We start from the raw sequence: 12,689 nt of genomic DNA, 5'->3' as shown, positions 1-12,689 counted from the left end.
AAAGGACCCAATTTAGGGGTCCCGGTTGCTCTGGATACGGTTTTCGAAGAGCTAACACCTAAAGTCTAAGGTAAACTCCGCTCGAGCAGGGAGATAAAGAGAACGAAAAGACAGAGAGAAGAAAAAACCTTTTCTTTTCATTACCAAAAAATATATTTTTACAAGGGGCGTCTTCACAAGACTCACTCCCCGGGGGGTACATACACAGAAAGGGGGGACAAAAGCAACACAAGGCCTACTCTTCATCACTAGTGTCCCCTGAACCATCTTCGGGATCTTCGTCTTGAATGATTAAAACGCCAACTTTCTCTCCAGCTCCCAGGCCTCCTCGATTCCAACTGACAGATCGATGCCCCCGGCCTCGATCTCCTCCAATGTTTTTCTCCTCGCCTCCGCCCTAGCATGATCGATGGCCCGAGCTAGTTTTTGCTCAGCCTTTATCGATATGTCACAGGCCGTTGATATGTTATGGCTGCATCCTACAGGTAAGTGGCTAAATTTCTTTTGATCTTGGACATAGCCGCAACCAGCTCAGCTATCTCCTTTCGAGCATCTTTGAGAAGATCATGGGTCGACGTTAACTCCAAGGTCACTGCCTCATTTTATCTCCTCAGCCCGAGGATCTCCACATCCAGTCGCCCAATCTGCGAGCCATTTTGCTCGACCTACAAAAAGAAAAGCAAATCAGTCATCGTCCAACTATGGGAATAAGGGAAAAACTCATGCATAACAGAATACCTGCTCGACAAGGGCAGCCTTTTCTCGGAGTGCTCCCTCCAAAGTAGCACGGAGCTCACCTGACTCTTTCTCCTGCTGAATAGAACGAGCCTCCGACTCTCGCAGTCTCGAGGACAGCTTCTCGAGCTCCTTATTTCAATACGAAAGCTCATCGTTAAGCCTGAAGAGGGCATGATCGTACATCTCCTTGCACTACAGCAAAATAGAAGAGTTAGAAGAATGAATAAAGATTCCCGAGGTTAAAATAAATATACTTAAAGCAACTATCACCTATTGTATGAACCTCTCGGCCGCCTTGACGGAGCCGGGAGCGTCAAGATCGATGTTCCCACTGACATCGTCAAAAATATTGTCAAGCATGCCTCCCTCCTTGAGAGGACCCCGATTTTGGCGGCGTTCGTACCTTGAGCATCCCTTAGCTCCCCTAACAAAAATTGGGAGCTGAAAATGAAATCACCCACGTCTCCAATATCCCTGAAGTGCAGTTCCTGCTCTTGAAAAGCTCCAGGCCCCAACCCTTCAGGGCCAGCAAAAATGGTCCCCCCCCAATGGGAACTGCGCCAAACCCGGTCATGGTATCCAAGGCCACACTGACGCCCTTCTCAATTACCTCCGGCCTATTGGGCCGACCTGAGTCAGTCGTCCCCGATTCGGCAGCTTCCAGTCGGAGTACCCGCGGGTCTTTCGCGTCCGTCCTCGGCCTCTCCTCCAAGCGGTACCCGCTCATTAGCATTTTCACCATTAGTACCAAGGCTTGCCTCGAAAGCAGAAGTTAAGGTCCCAATGGTAGGTTTAAGCTTGTGTGGTTTGGGTTTCTTTGCCGCAGGAAGGTCGGCAGCCTCTAGGGGGTGGTCTTATCAGCATATTCTCACCAAGGAATGCACGAGCATAGCATCCACAACTTGTTAGCACAAGAAGGTACAGGAAAAAACATAGGGTTGAGGTGTAGGGGGAAAGAGAGACTTTACTATGATTCTTGGCCATCCACCGCGTCTTGGCCAAGTTGGTCCAAGATCGGGCAAGATATGGAAACTTTTTATCCAACCGCTAAATCCACCCAAGTAGATCCAAGACCGCTTCAGGATACCAAGCGGCAGCTGTAGAAAACGAAAAGAGGTTAACTTTTTTAGAAGAAAGGAAAGAAGATCTTAAAACATGCCCGAAGGAACTCACGCTGCATGTTTCACCTCTCCGGGAAAGGCATCCTCTCGGCCGGAATGATGTCCGAGGTTCTAACCTGGACGAACCTACTCATCTATCCCCGATCTTTCTCCTCTTTGGTGCTCCAGGAAAATGATTTCTTGGATCGATGACGAACCCTAATCAAGTCTCGATAGAACCGGGGCCTGTACATCTTGATCAAATGATTTAGGGTAAAGGTCTCTCCCCCAACCTTATCAGTAAAATGATGGAGCATCAAGTCTATCCTCCAAAAAGAGGGATAGATTTGAGCGAGCATCACCTGATATTTGTCGCAAAAGTTGAGAATGACCGGATCTATCTCCGGGGGAGGGGATCCGGAAAGCTCAGCCGGATTCAAAGTAAAAGAATAAGTATATACGTGGAGGAAACCTTCTTTGTAATCCGTTATTTTCTTATCAGGGCCAGGAATTTCCACCTCCACTGCCATCTTCCATCAGCAGTCCTTTTTTACCGTTTCCGCATTAGTCACAATGCTAACGTACCGGGACACGTGTTCGCATCGGCCCGGTATCGCAAGGGGTGTATCGATTATATAATCTTTCTACATGTCAAGTTTGGGTGGAGTACATTGTCCTAGAATGGGTATCACCTTCGTTTTCTCCTTAGACGGACGAGATAAAGAGGCAACTTCGTTCCGCCGAGGAACCGTCTTGGAAGTTCTGGCCATTGCGACGGTAACATTTTCTCTAAGAAAGTGGAAAAGAAGAATGTAGAAGAAGATGGGTCCAGATTCGCGAATTTATAGATGATGGGAAAATAAGGATTATCAAAATGTTATGGATTTATAGGAACCGCATGGGCAGCAGAAGGGGCAAGCCAATAACGGTTCGTGGATCTCTCGATAGTCACGTTTGACGGTGACCCTTGCATGATTTTTTGGGACATGGCATTTAATGCTCTGATAGGCTGACGTCACGGCAATGACGTCCTCGGAACGAAGTCTCAAAATCATTTCATATTACTTCGTTCTATGAAACGCGGAAACTATCTGTATATAGCGAAATCGGAGGGTCCAATTTCTCATCATTGAGGCGTTTCGGGGGATCATCTCTAGACCTCGAGGCTGCAAGGTTGTGGTCGATCTCCCTCCTTCAAGGTTCGTTGACGCCCGACCTAACGACAATATTGGCCGCGGTCACGATGGGAATTGCAAGTTCCCGAAGCATGCAGCTAGTACTGGCAGAGCGTGGCTCCATCTAGTTGTCCCATCCCCTTATTTTTGTAATTAATGCGTTTTTACTATGTTGGGATTCCCCTCCTATATAGAGGGGGTCTTTGACATTTTGTGTGGGTCGGTTATGGCTCCAATTGCTCCGCGAGAAATATCAAAAAACATTCTCTTTGCTCTCTTATATGCTCTCTTGATATTATGGCTTTCATTTATTGCCTTCATATTTGTTCATCGTTCATAGCTTATCATTGGCTACAAAGAGCTTTCATTGATTATTTCATAACTGTTAGTTGTACCCCGATTATCCTCAATAGCTCGTGGCCGAACCCTGGAATCGACCTCGAGGCCCAGAACCGACAAGCCCGAGGTCCCAAGTAACTGGCATATCGGTTTGGTTATAGCTCCCTCCTTAACTTCATTTCGTTTCTAGATCTCAAATGCTTAGCATCAACTCCTTAACAAACTGACATAAAAATAGATCATGTATTTTTAGAGTCCCATCAACAAATTTAATTGTTATTACCATTTTCACGGTAAAGAGTAGTTTTGAGTCCCATTGGTCACCAATTCTCAAGCTTTTAGTCTTTTACTCAGTAAGCAAGAAGAAAAGGAAGAAAGAAGAATTTATTAATTTTTGCTAGATTATCTCACATTAGTTGTCTTCACATTAATAATCACGTTTAGAGCACTCGAGACTAGATTGTAAGCTAGTCGCGTGAATATACGAAGGCTAATTCTCTCCATTTATCAATGGCAGACGAGAATATTGACCACACATCCACTTTTTGTGCATCCTTCTGATACCCCTATCTCAATTCTAATCCCATTTCCACTCAGGTTCAGAGATTATGGTCTCTGGCAGCAAATGATGCGTATTGTGCTTCGGGCTAAGAGAAAGCTGGGATTCGTCACGGGCACTTGTAAAAAGGATTCCCTTAAAAGGGAATTACATGAGTAATGGAGATATGCAAGGCAATTATACCCCCATGGATCATGAACACAAAAAAATCTAGTTAGTGGAAATGCTTATGCATCGAAACACTCGTCTATTCTGGGAAGATCTGAAGGACTAGACATTTGATAAAATTAAATCGTGTACAATTTTTTTTAGCTGCATCGGACTGTTAACACATATTTTATCAAGCTAAAAGAGCTTTGTAAAGAATATGATGCCCGTGTGCCTTCGCCTGGATGTGACTGTGAAGTCAAAAGATTATATTGAACACTCTTCTCATCAAAGACTGCTTTAGTATTTGAGTGGCCTAAACGAATCTTATGATCAGGCAAAGATGCAAATCCTCATGAAAACAATTGAGCCTACACTAAACCAAGCCTATGCAACAATTATTATGGATGAGAGTCGGCACTCAAGTATCCAATGATTACTGAGGATGAGAGTCAGCACTCAAGTCCTTTTCCAGCACTGGAAGGCAGGGGTAATCCGATTGCTATACAAGCTGGGAGGGGCCAGGCTTGCACGTAAAAGATTCCTTTCATGAAGTGTGATTATTGTAATAAAATTAGTCATGTCAAGGGGAATTGTGATAAATTAATCAGTTATCTAGCTGATTTTAAGGGTAAAAAGTAGTATACTACCAAAAATGTCACTAGAGGTTCACACTCTGAAATACAACTTCTATGATGCAGGGAACAACAACAACCCAATATAATCTCACTTAGTGGGGGTCTAGAGATGGTAGTGTGTACGCAGACCTTACCCCTACCGTGGGGTAGAGAGGCTGTTTCTAAATAGACTCTGAAATATAACTTCTATGGATGCAGGGAACAACAACAACCCAATATAATCTCACTTAGTGGGGTCTGGGGAGGGTAGTGTGTACGCAGACCTTACCCTTACCCTGGGTTAGAGAGGCTGTTTCCAAATAGACCTCCGGCATCCTTCCTTCCAAGAACTTCCCACCTTGCTCTTGGAGAGACTCGAACTCACAACTTCTTGGTTGGAAGTGGAGGTTGCTTGCCATCGGGAAAGAGTAGAAATATTTCTTTTGTAGGATATTGTTTCTTCGCTGAGGATCAATATAGACATTCTAAATATGTTGAACAAAGACACAACTTTGCATCAAGTGAACATTATTGCTATTTAATTGGTGGCTCATTATTCTTGTTCTCAGTATATAGTTGATTCAGGTGATTCCCACCGTATTACTATTTCTTTAGATATGTTGCAAACTTGGACTGAATTACCGTTTAGCTCTAGAGAGCAAGTTCATTTGCCTACTGGTGAAAAGATAACTATCACATATATTGGTAATGCAGCTTGTCTTAGGGACTTGACAATTAAGTGTTAGAACATGCGCAGCGGAAGCGAGCATACGAGCCAGGCAATAAATATATATAAACTAGACAACGCAATAATAACAGGATTAGAAGTACTAACCTCTTGAAATAGTTGCACAAATCCTCCAAACTGTAAGAATCCAGGGCTGCAGTCTTCTGCTATATGCCTGATAAAACCTTTGGACGATTTTGTTTTTGGATGGGCAAGAACAATACAACTAAAAGGTGAGTTATTAGGTGAAACTAGTCTTCCTTTAATAGACCCGAAATTAAGCCACAATAGGGGCTCAAAAACGTGTAGGATTCTGCAAGTAGAATCCTACTCTAACTCAAAAGGATAACTTTTCTCCTAAGTTACTTTTTACCCAAGTCTGTCCACGTTTTTACTAGGTATAGCATGGACCACAGAAATAATAAGAGGCTACTAATTATAGTATTAATTCGAAATTAGCATGAATTAATTCTTACTATAATTAATTGCAATTTATTCCACTAAAAAACTGCAATTGAACTCCTCAATATAAATTTCGAAAATTCATTAACACTTATTTTAACTCCCAACGTTAAGATTTCAAATACCAGTTAATTAAATATAATTACTGAAAATTTAATTCAATTAACTAAATAAATCCTTTATAATTCCGCTTAAACTATTTCATGTGACGGATACAAAATTCACCGGCCGAGTTTTCACATGAAAACTTATAAGCTTACATAAAGGGGTATCATCAAACCCAAAACCGAGTCATGGATTCTATCAACTAATTATTATTCACAAATGTTATTCGTTATTGTCCAATCTATTAGGCATACACTAGAGTCGTACCTTTTGATAAATAAAAACAATAAACAAATTACATTGATCATAATAATTATATCAAGATTAGGAGTATAAGCTCATTTAATGAATTAGAGAAAATGTTTTATATATTCAGTACAAAAATATCTTTTCTCTACTTAGTCCGTTCAATATACACTGAGTATACTAGCACAAGAAGTTGGAGTAAAAATACTCCCATAATCAAGACAAATTATACGATAATCTTGTGCTACAATCATCAAGATATTTTGTCCAACAATATCTTTGATTGTGAACATAGTTTATTAATTATTAGAACCAACAATTTAATCTTTTGTGCATGAGCTAAGACTCCATACACTAAATTGTCTACTATATAACTAAAAGGACACACATATAACAAATGATCTATTTAAAATAGTACTTTATTGAATTGAATAAATTAAATAAATTATTGTTCCATAAAGAATAAAATATAATACTATGTCTAAACCGCATGGTTAATAGTATATCCCAACATTAAAAATATGTTGTTTGTGCTGGATTTCAAGTTTAATCTTGTCACGACCCATTTTCTGAACAAGCCGGGACTAGCAATCGATCACTAAACATGACCGAGCAAACCATCTCTGCTTATCAATCTATTATAACTCCAAACTTTATATGCAACACGGCAATACTCTAACCAAATACTTTTGATTAATTTAAACATTTAAATAAATTAACTCGAAAACTTTATTCATAGTGACCAATGAAATACTGCTAAGTTATTATCAAAAAAATCTGAATCTTAACCCAATGACTATGTCTATGAAGCCTCTACTGATAAACTGACGCACTGCTCAGAACATGAGATTTCCTGGCCAGTTCTCTAAGTAACAAAGAAATAACAAAATAATGATGACTCTAAGGAAGACTCCACGAACAAAAGCGGAGCTCACCAATAGCACTAGAAGAGAAGGAAGTCCTAACTCGTAGTCTGCTCGCCTGCAAATTCGGTTCCTACGTTATACCGCAGACCAACGTAGGTTCCCAAAAGAGAATGTCAATACTATCCATTGTACTCAGTGAGTCTCAACACAGGGGGCAAGACTTTAATAACATATACATTACGAGCAAAGGTTCTAAATGCATGTAAAATATAAAGCTTATAAGAATAATTCTATATAATTGCATAATAGCAGTTTATGAATATTCTAAAAGAAATTCTTTTCTTTTTCTTTATTATAATAAAAACATACTTCACTTTATACTTTGGGAGTTCCAACTATCCTGACCTATTTCTGTCTTAGTCATTGTGTGATCGGCACAGGTTCGATCCCAACCTGATCGAATAGGCCCAATCCACGAGGTGTCACTCGCCTCATGGTTCTCAGCGCTCATGTATCATACCTTAGCTTAGCTAAGAAAATTCCCAGCAATGAGACCCTCGGCCCGTGTGATCCCTACTTTGGCACAAGTAGTTTCAGGAAGTCAACGTCTTGGTTAGGACCCTCGGCCTGAACGATGACCCCTTCTCAGAATAAAGGATACTCCAAAAAAAATCTTTTCTTTCTAAAACTTCTTCTTGTGACTTTTCAAGTCTAAATCTTTTCTTTTTTGAAACATCATGTGCATGCTCATGCTAGTATCCTTAAATGTAAATCATGTGACCAGAATGAAATAAACATCTAAGTAATTCTAAACATTCTTGATTCTTCATAAATTTTCAACATGAAAATAGCATATAAGAATAACATAAAAATCTAAAACTTTATGCACATTTATCATAATAAATCATCTAAACTTTTGCTAGAACAATTCTAAGTTAATAGGTACTCCTTCGCTCCAATTAAGTAAATATAAACTCTTTTAAGCAATTCATTAAACACCTTGTATGTGTGCTTTTGTGAGTTAAACCACTTTAGTAAAGGGTTATATCAACTCACCTTAAAACTCCTTGAGCCAATACATAGACCTCAGTCCAATTTATACCCGTCAAACAATTGATTCTACTACAACCAGTGCATTTTAATTAATTTCAAAGTTCCACACCTAAACATGAGATTTATTGGTGATATAGAGGAAGAAAGGAATTAACTATTCAATTCTTACCTATTACAACTGTGGGGTAATTGATAATAGAGAAATTCACATACCTGAGTTTAAGAATTAGTGATTTGTAAAAAACCCCTAAAATTTTTATTTTTTTCCTTTCCAGCGTTCGCTGCATAAACAGAGCAGCGTTCTGTTTTTTTTTTTTGGTTAGTATTATGTTGCTTATTCTTTGGACCCTTTTGAGTTTTGAAGTCAAAGGCAAGGCTTTAAAGCCTTAAGCCTTTTTCTTTCATCAGCCCTTTATGGGCTTAAGCTTGTCCTCCAATTTTTTTGTTATTTTTTTTTTGACTTAACTAATAATTAATGATACTCACTTTATTATTAAAATTATTAATATTTCCCTAATTGTATATCCAATTATTTAAGTGTGTGTGTGTGTATATATATATATATATATTTCACCATAGGCAAGATAAAAATAATAGTAATAATAATAATTTAGTTCTATAATTAGCGTATCTTGAAATTTTTATAAATTTGAGGAGTGTTACAATCTTTCCTCCTTAAAAACATTCATCCTCGAATGTTGCTAGGGCCTTATTCTTAAGCTAACAATGTCCTTGAACCTCTTAAGTTTTCTTAGCACTACTCACTTTTCCAAGGGACTCAAAATTTTGGCTAACTCCCTAAATTTTCAAAAATTTCGGCAGAGTTTCCCTTGTAAATTGGACCATCCAAAAAAATATTCATGTCACAAATACCACAACTACACCAACAACAACCAAATATACCATAACAGGCCATTCATAGGCACCATACAAAACTCATAAATTAATTACTCACAATTCGGCAAGGAGGTACCACAATAATTAACAAGAATCTAAAGCACAACATTTTAGCAAAAGTAAATCACTTTAATGAATTAAATATACTCTGGCATAAACTAAATCACTACAACAACTAAATATAATCTAGGAAGGACATAAACACTTGCTAACTTGTATTTAATAAATAAAATATAAATGTCAAGCCAAACTTAGGTTCACATACCTTGTTACTCAAATAAATAAGGATACTTCTTCCTCATATCTTCCTCGACCTCCCACATAGCTTCTTTTGAATCATGATTACTCCACAAATCTTTTACCGATGCTATATATTTTGTTCTCAACTTTCTTACTTGTCTATCGAGAATTTCTATAGGTACCTCTTCATAAGTCAAACCTTCTTTAATTTCTATGGTATCGGCAGGTATTATATGTGACTCATCATGAATGTACTTTCTAAGCATAGACATATGAAAGACAGTATGAACAGAGGACAACTCAACGGGTAGCGCTAGCTTAAAAGCCACATTTCCTTTCTTTTCTAGAATTTCATAAGGTCCAATAAATCTAGGGCTAAGTTTTCCTTTCTTACCAAACCTCATAACTCCTTTCATTGGTGAAACTTTCAAAAACACCTTATCACCAACCATGAACTCTAACTCATGATGCCTCTTGTCAGAATAAGACTTCTGACGACTCTGAGCCGCTTTAAGTCTTTCTCTAATTAGTTGAACTTTCTCCAAGGCCTCACAAACAAACTCTGGACCAATCAACAGCATCTCTGCTGGTTCAAACCAACCACTGTAGACCTACATCTTCGCCCATACAACGCTTTATAAGGAGTCATACCAATGCTGGCCTAATAGCTGTTATTGTAAGCAAATTCTATAAGTGGCAAGTGATCATCCCAATTACCTCCAAAATCTATAACATACGCATGTATCATATCTTCGAGAGTCTGAATGATCCTTTCTGTCTGACCATCGGTCTGTGGATGAAAAGCGGTGCTTAAATTGACCTTGGTACCTAATCTTTTCTGAAATACCTGCCAAAAATGTGATGTAAACTGAGGGCCTCTGTCAGATATATTGAAACTAGAGTACTATGAAATCGAACTATTTCTTTGATGTACAACTGTGCATACTGCTCTGCGAAATCTGTCGTCTTTACTGGTAGGAAATGCGTAGACTTTGTCAGTCGGTCTACAATATCCCAAATTGAATCATGTTTACGGTATGTGCGAGGTAGACCTACTACGAAATCCATATTAATCATCTCCCACTTCCACTGTAGTATCTCTATATCTTGAGTTATGTCACCAGGCCTCTGATGCTTGGCTTTGACTTGCTGGCAATTTAAACATTTACCCACATGATCTGCTACTTGTTTCTTCATGCCTTTCCACCAATACAACTCTTTCAAATCTAGATACATTTGGTAGCACTTGGGTGGATAGAGTACCTCAAACTGTGAGCTTCCTCCATTATGGCCTTCCTAAGACCATCTACATCAAGCACACATAATCGGTCATTCAACTTCAAAACTCTGTCACTTCCTAGAGTGAAAGCAGTAATTTCTTTGCTTCTGACTCCTTCTTTTAATTTCACTAAGTACGGATATTCATCTTGCTTAGCCTTAACATGCGCAACAAGGGAGGATTGCGCTAAGGCATAAGCAGTTATATCTCTTTCTTCGGTCTCATCCAATCTAATTCAATCGTTTGCTAGTTTTTGAATTTTTTGATCCAAAGATCGCCTTTGTACTGCAAAATGGGCCAAGATACCCATTGACTTCCTACTAAGTGCATCTGCTACCACATTAGCTTTGCCCGAGTGATAAAGGATATTGATATCATAATGATATCATAATCTTTCAATAGCTCGAGCCACCTTCTCTGTCTCAAATTTAGTTCTTTTTGCTTGAAAATGTACTGGAGGCTTTTGTGATCTGTAAACACTTCGGAATGCTCGCCATAAAGGTAGTGTCGCTATATTTTTAATGCAAACACCACTGTTGCAAGCTCCAAGTCGTGTGTAGGGTAGTCCTTTTTATGATTCTTTAACTGCCTGGAAAAATAAGCAATAACTTTTCCATTTTGCATAAGAACACAACCAAGGCCCACTCTGGAGGCATCACAATACACTGTAAACCCACCCAAACCTGTCGGCAAGATTAACACAGGTGCAATGGTCAACCTCTTCTTTAACTCTTGAAAACTCTGCTCACAAGCGACTGACCATTGGAACTTAACTGCATTCTGAGTCAACTTAGTTAATGGAGCTGCAAGTGAGGAAAACCCCTCTACAAACCTTTTATAGTAACCAGCTAACCCTAAGAAACTCCTAATTTCGGTTGGCGTTGTCGGTCTAGGCCAGTTCTTGACTGCTTCTCTCTTGTGAGGGTCTACTTTTATTCCTTCACTAGATACCACGTAGCCTAAGAATGCCACTGACTGCAACTAGAACTCATATTTTGAAAATTTGGCATAAAGCTCATTCTCCTTCAAGGTTTGCAAGGCTATTCTGAGGTGTTCTGCATGATCTTCCTTGCTCTTAGAGTACACCAAAATATTGTCTATAAACACAATAATAAAGGTATCCAGGAATGGCTTGAAAACTATGTTCATGAGGTCCATGAATGCAGCCGGAGCATTTGTCAACCCGAAAGACATCACTAGAAATTCATAGTGCCTGTAGCGAGTTCTAAAGGTTGTTTTAGATATATTCTCTTTTCTGATTCTCAACTGATGGTACCCCGACCTCAAGTCTATTTTTGAAAAGAACTTTGCAACCTGAAGTTGATCAAATAAATCACCAATTCTTGGCAGTGGGTACTTGTTCTTAATGGTAACTTTATTCAACTACCGATAGTCGACACACATTCTGAGAGACACATCTTTTTTCTTGACAAACAGGACCGGGGCACCCCACGATGAAACACTCGGTCTGATGAAGCCCTTGTCAAGAAGGTCTTTCAATTGTTCTCTCAACTCATTAAGTTCTGCTGGAGCCATCCTATAAGGAGGTATAGATATGGGTTGCGTGTCTGGCATGAGATCAATGCCAAAGTCTATGATTTTTTCGGGAGGAAGTCCGGGAAGGTCATCTGGGAAAACTTCTGGAAATTCTCTAACAACTGGCACTGACTGAAGAGTTGGTGGTTCTGATTCTGGATTAATAATGTGAGCTAAATAGGCGAGACACCCCTTACCGATCATTCATTGTGCCTTAAGGTAAGAAATAAACTTACCTACAAGCGATGCTGAACTACCCTTCCACTCTAAGACTTCTTCATTTGGAAATTGGAACCTGGCTATCTTGGCATGACAATCTAACATGGCATAGCAGGAAGACAACCAATTTATACCCATGATCACATCAAAATCTACCATTTCTAACTCTATGAGATCAGCTTTGGTGTTGTGACCTTGGACTGAAACTATACAACCTCTATAGACTCTAGTGACTTTCACTGACTCGCCAATTGGAGTAGATACGAGGAATGGCTCACTAAGTTGTTTAGGTTCTAGTCTGAGGTTAATTGCAAAGTATAGAGTCACATATGAAAATGTTGAACCTGGATCCATTATGGCATAAGCATATGTGAGCATACTAAA

General features: G+C 39.3%; 1 long non-coding RNA gene across 1 annotated transcript; it reads right to left on the bottom strand.

Annotated features, from left to right (window-relative positions):
• Positions 1–199: 199 nt before the first annotated feature.
• Positions 200–12,683, bottom strand: LOC107826320 (uncharacterized). The gene is made up of 3 exons (XR_001657254.2): positions 5,511–12,683; positions 739–930; positions 200–665 (listed from the first exon to the last, which is right to left on the bottom strand). It is a non-coding gene; the product is annotated as an uncharacterized LOC107826320 (long non-coding RNA).
• Between the last annotated feature and the right edge of the window lie 6 nt (positions 12,684–12,689).

Source organism: Nicotiana tabacum, chromosome 16 (genome assembly GCF_000715075.1).
Source record: "Nicotiana tabacum cultivar K326 chromosome 16, ASM71507v2, whole genome shotgun sequence".
NCBI lineage: Eukaryota > Viridiplantae > Streptophyta > Magnoliopsida > Solanales > Solanaceae > Nicotiana > Nicotiana tabacum.
This window is presented reverse-complemented; position numbering and strand designations above follow the sequence as displayed.